Genomic DNA, 6291 nt, shown 5'->3' with positions numbered 1-6291 from the left:
TTTGCATATAAAATTACAATTCATGAAATAATATATAATTTTTATGTTATCTGAATATCAATCTTATATTGTTCAATAATCAAGTTTGTTTTAATTTTATAAAATTATTGACAAAGACTTATTCAAAACATAAGTTTGTTGTTTATTTATGTCCTAGATAGATTTTTTTAACTCAATACCATTTAAGTTTCATAACAGTGAAGTTGGTGTAAGTTAAAACACAGCATAACCTATTTCATTTATTCGGGTATACAATAAATTTGATAGACAATGTTTGTATTGATGCATGTAATTGCATAGATGCAGATGTAATTGCATAGAATGTAGACGAAATAAGAATTATAATGAAATCATAACCTAAATAGATTCTAAATAGGATCGTATATAGATTGGAAATTATGCTTATTTCTCATGCATTCATCGCAATCATTATTATAACTACAGAATTCAAACGAATTACGAATTACAAATGAAATCATAAGAATATTCAAAGTGAAACGAAACAAAAACTAATTGTATATGTTTTGACAGACGCCATAACTTTAGCTCAAGTTACATTACCAAAACATTTGATTAAGTTGCATTGAATAGCACAATCTTGAATACAGTCCTGTACGTTATTTACTCCAGTTCTTTGGTTCCAGTTTTGAAAATTTCTGTCACCTATGTATTTACTACGAAATCTGGGAGTACGTGGGAAATTAGATCGATTGTTTACATTATTCATAAAAGCGGTACGATTATGATTTCGGTTTCTTCTAAAATTAGGTTCGGTAGCATTGCTATTATGACGAAATCCAACATTACCTTTCGTACTAAGACTACAATCTTCTCTAACATTGATATTTCGTACGGGAATATGATTAGCTCGATTTCTTTCAGTATTACTTTGCAATCTAGACTGACTCTCATAATTTTATCATTATTAAGTGATTGAAATGAATACATTGCAAAGAGATCAGTACTTGCTGTAGCCTAAACGGTAATAGTATTCTTATTGATGCAATAATACGTGATTCTTGCTGATATGGATTGATAAAATTATTTAAGTTATTTCTTTATATACTTTCTTCCTCTTAATAGCTTGTGAATTTTAAATAGCATTTTTACCCGTAAATAGAAACGATAATTAGAAGTACATACGAAATACACATTATCGTTGTAGTTCAATTGCCGGCAAAAGGGTATAAATAATTAATTTCATGGTCATTTATTTCATTAATGCTATGTCTTCTGTAGCCTAATTCGCGTAACCATAGGGCGTTAAACTAGCATGAAAATTCTTTCATACTCTAAATACTCTCAAATTCCTAACGAATAAGAATCTCTTTGTTCTAATCAACATTTATTTTCGTTCGTAATATTCTTTTTTTGAAATTTTATAATATTCTTGCAAAAATGCCTTTCCAATTTTCTTGAAATAGCTACAATGGCCCTTATCATCACCATCATAGGTCTTCTGCTAGTATTGTCTGCTTGATTCCCACGGTAAACACACTTCCATACATATAGTGGTCCTCAACTAACTTCTTTGAGTCAGGTAGGAATTTTTCTGTCATAATCACTAAAATACTATCATTCCTATGTTCTTCCTTCTTAACTATTTCTATAGTAAATGCATATTGAATAATGTTCAATAAACGCAATAAGATTTTTTGACCTTCTGTTCAAAATTAAACTAATTTTTCTCACTTCTACTTTTATTTTAATTTTTATCCACCACATTTCATAAAATATTTCATTTTTCATTTTTCTATTGTGTCCCTATCTTCTTTAGCAATTCGGCTAAATGTTGTGGGTCCCTTCGTAAAAATTAGCTCTTTACCTTCTTATACTGCTTTATTTTTTACTGAAACATTGTGTCACTTGCCTTAAATATGCGAATTTATTTTGCTTCCCTAATAAAGTATTCCATTTGTGTTTTCTCATTTCCTGGGACGTGTAATAACTTATTCATTATTCGACAATTTTCACCATAAAGAATATTAAGTCATATGTTGTCTACCCCATGCACATAAGTTAGTTTCTTGCCTTGTAACACAAGCATTATAATATCAAACATAATCTTGTCTTCTTTCGTTTGTGTATTTTCAATCATTTACAAACATATTTTATCTCTCCTTCTTTCAAATTACCTAATTACCTCATTAGATACGTTAATTTCGTTTTTCTTATTAACCTAAATGTTGGATTGAATTCACGCTCCAAGTTGGCAATTTTTATTCTTCTTCGCTTCTATTTCGATAGGAATTTACTCGTTACGCAAAAACTACTAAAACAATTGAAAAGGTGTAAATTGAAACATGTATCATTAATTGAGGATTTAGATTTCTGGGCTTTCGTAATGTATGGACATTTAGACCATCATGTTCGAGATATGACGTAAATCGGCGAACACACTATCCGGGGAAAGGGAAGGAAGAAAAGATTGGGAAAGGAAGAAAGCGGTTTGAGACTTGTAAGTTAGGTACCACCCCGGTATTAGCCTGGTGTGAATGAGGAAAACCTTATTCAGGATGACCGGCTTGAAAAAGATTTTACATTTTGTCGAACGAGTGCTACCATGCGGAATGTAACCCAGGAGTGCTCGCAAACAAATACGTATCATTAATGAATTATTAATTCTGAACATAGTTGTTAGTTTGTGTTAAAGAGGTGATGATGAGAGTTATAATATACACTGAAATACCGATTTGTGTGTTCAATAAGTCATTGATAGGTAAAGAGAAAGGATAGACTCCTTCGATTTTTCCATGAAGCAAATTGTGATGTCGTTGTTAGTTGAATCAAATTTGTTGAAGGCCGCCAATCTGTTCGGTTATCAAGAGCAGCTTTGCTTAAGATTATGACGAGAGGGAAACCTTATTCCTTTCCTTAATTTCATTCCTCAATTGCTTCGACATTCGTAACCTGACGAATATATTTCTTGTAATTTCTTCATTGATATGGCATCAAATGATGCCACATATTTATCGGGAAAATAATCCGAATTTTTTTCACGAAGAACAGGGCGAACGGAAGGTAAGAAAAATAATATTCTGAAACACTTGCTTTTACTTACTCATCATCATGAAAAAACTTATCTTTATGAAAAAAACTTCGTATTATTTTCCCGATAAGTACGTAGCATCATTTGATGTCATTACCGTGAAGGGGTTGACCCTTGTTCAACTCTTCTAAGTTTGTTTTCTGTTCTTGAAACAATGATACAGTAACCAGCAAAGTATCTCCTCCCTAAGTGCTCTAATTCAACTGCTTGGAGTCCAGATAATTTGCAGTTGTTAGAACGGTTGGAAAGATGCAACCCATATTACACGTTAGCTTTTCTGTAGACTGACAACAGTTGTTAGCACTGAATCTAGCCTTTATGCAAGGGAAATTATGAGTAGATGAGGCACGGAACAGCTTACCATTCTAAAATGAATCTCTATGGTTCATATTCTACAATGAACAACCTATATTATTCTCAATATTGCTGTGTATGTAATGTATTATTTCATTATACACTGTATGTTCAGAGAAATAAAAATACTGACCACGCATGAATCAGAAAATGTTTGAAAGTAGATGTAAATATCAAATCTAGAACAACTGCTGGAAATAAGTTAGTAAACCATTGTCTCCATTGATAGAACTTCTCTAATTCTCCTCATTCCAACATCCTTCCTCGTCACACTGAGTATGCATTGAAATTGAAACATTTGAAAAAGTTTCAGCCTGGTGGGGATTTGAATTCGGGTTTAACGAATGGAATTTCAATACGCTAACAACTTACCTACCGCGACATTTTATCTTCCATCTAAGGTAATATCTAGTTAAAATCGTGTCATGCAACACTATACACAACATACTAATGTTCTATGACGAGACGTTCCTTGTGTGAGTGCCACAATGATTTACTCGAGTTTTCCTTGTTTAACTTTAAAACAAGTTATATAGACGTTAATCAATAAGGAAAATATCACGAAACGTTCTTCAAGTTCGGACTATGTCACCGTTTTCAGCAATGGTCCCGATTTATATTAAAATTCTTCTTAACCTTAACTTCTAATTTTCAAAGAAGAAAATACAGCAGAAATTATTTTCACATTCCTTGAATTATATCAACATGTGTAAAAAATGAAAGTTCTTCGTTTATCTTCCACAACTATTAGTATAGTTTCTTATCTTCGTATGAGCAATTTGTGCCAAAGAGTAAAACAGGAAATTTCCATTACAGCGACCGGGATTCGAATTCAGTCGTAACAGTTATTATTTTTTCTTTATTGGAAAGTATTGTTTACGTAATTGATATTGTAATTCTGATATTCCTTTATTGTTATTATTATTATTATTATCATCATTAATAATAATAATAATAATAATAATAATAATAATAATAATAATAATAATAATAGTAAAGAACGAAAGAGAAAATCAGATAGTCGAAGCTATTTATAGGAACAGGAAAAATATATGACAAATGTTTCTTAAGTTTACACATGAATGCTATAACATTATTACGTGCATGGATTTACAGATAGAATTATCATTTTATGAGGGGCCGCGGTGGCTCAGTGGTAGAGCGTTCACCTCTGGTGCTTGGGGTCCCGGGTTCGATCCCAGCCCCCGCCAAGTGAACTTTGTGGTGGACAAACACCGTGTGCGTGGGTTTTCTCGGGGTTCTCCCGTTTCCTCCCACTTTCTTCATTCCACCATTTCCTTCATTACTCATCATCACCGTCTCCTTTAGCCTAACCGGCATAACCGTGGGACGTAAAACTTAAAGATTTCATTTCATTTCATCATTTTATGACTAGAAGAAAAGGAGTATAAATATTTGTTAGCTGTTAGCAGTAATGAATTTTGTTTCACCCTTCTTTTAGGCAAAAGGTGAGGTGACGTCTTAGATAGGATCATTCCCGTGACTACAGTTTTAAGTTCGATCGCTATTTGTAATTTGTGCACAGGTAAGAAAAATTCCTAGTAAACAGCAACACATGTTTGTCCCACACTAACAGGAAGGATGAGCCTTATGTATTCATCAATTGATGACTGATCACGTTACGTTTCAGATAGTACGAATCAAGGTCGATACAAATGATGTACTTTAGCGTTGTTGTAATTCCACTTTTGAAGAAAATCGTCTCAACTGTGAGAAGCATTTTTCTTGTTAGTATACATAAGAAGTAACAATATTGCAAATTATTAAAAATACCTTATTTATCTCACCGGTAATCGAACCGGCGACCCCAACGTTGTGAAACTAACGCTTAAGCCTCTACTCTAAGCCATCACTGTTCTGCTAGAAGGATAAAGCCGGATGTGCAGTGAATTCAGTAAATTACACACTTTTACGATTCCAATGTGGTAATGAAAGTTTCTGGTAGTAGTATTATTTGGAAAGAATACTCCAGAGAATTTAACTTTAAATTGAAAACCAAAACGAGATACAAACACGTAAGAGATAATGAAGTAGAATCTGTCCTATAGAGTGCTTCGAACACTTGACAGGCACAGTACTGTGCCTTGAGAGTTCTATTTCTATCTTCCGTAAGTACTAGTTTATTTTCTTATATTCTTATAGAAGTTTGTGGCAGAGTGGTAACGACTCGGGTTCGAATCCGGCCGTGACAAATATTTTGCAATCTTTTTTCGAAGGAATTGTTAACGTATTTGTATTGTAATCCTGTTATTATTATTATTATTATTATTATTATTATTATTATTATTATTATTATTATTATTATTATTAGTATTATTATTATTATTGAGACGTCGAGATTGGATATATACTTTATGTTTATAAAGTTTCTGATTGGAGCACTTGTTTTTATTCAAGAATCACGCATTTCATCTAAGGGGTTAGGGGACGGAAATATCAAATATTTTTTATTTGTATTTTGACTTGCACGCTACACCAAGCATTGATGTGACATTCCAGTTTTGTATATGTGCGGGGAATATCCTAAAGATACTTCACATCCCAGGAAATAGAAACACTGACCACGCATGAATCAGAAAATGCTTGAAACTAGATGTAAAAATGAAATCCACAGCAACTGCTGGAGATAAGTTTGTAAACGATTGCCTCTATTGACATATCTTCTCCTTTTGTCTTCATTTCAACATCTTTTTCTTTCTGGGGAGGGAAAGATCTCGATTGTCACACTGCGTATGCATTGAAATGAATATTGAAACATTTTAAAAAGTGCGAATTTGGCCGGGTATTTGAATCTGGGCTCGCCAAACCTTGGCTACCGCGCCACTTCAACTATCGCTCAAAACAATTAGCTAGTTAAATCGTTACAT

Source organism: Thermobia domestica, chromosome 1, assembly GCF_964235325.1.
Source record: "Thermobia domestica chromosome 1, izTheDome1.hap1.1, whole genome shotgun sequence".
Classification (NCBI taxonomy): Eukaryota; Metazoa; Arthropoda; class Insecta; order Zygentoma; family Lepismatidae; genus Thermobia; species Thermobia domestica.
This window is presented reverse-complemented; position numbering follows the sequence as displayed.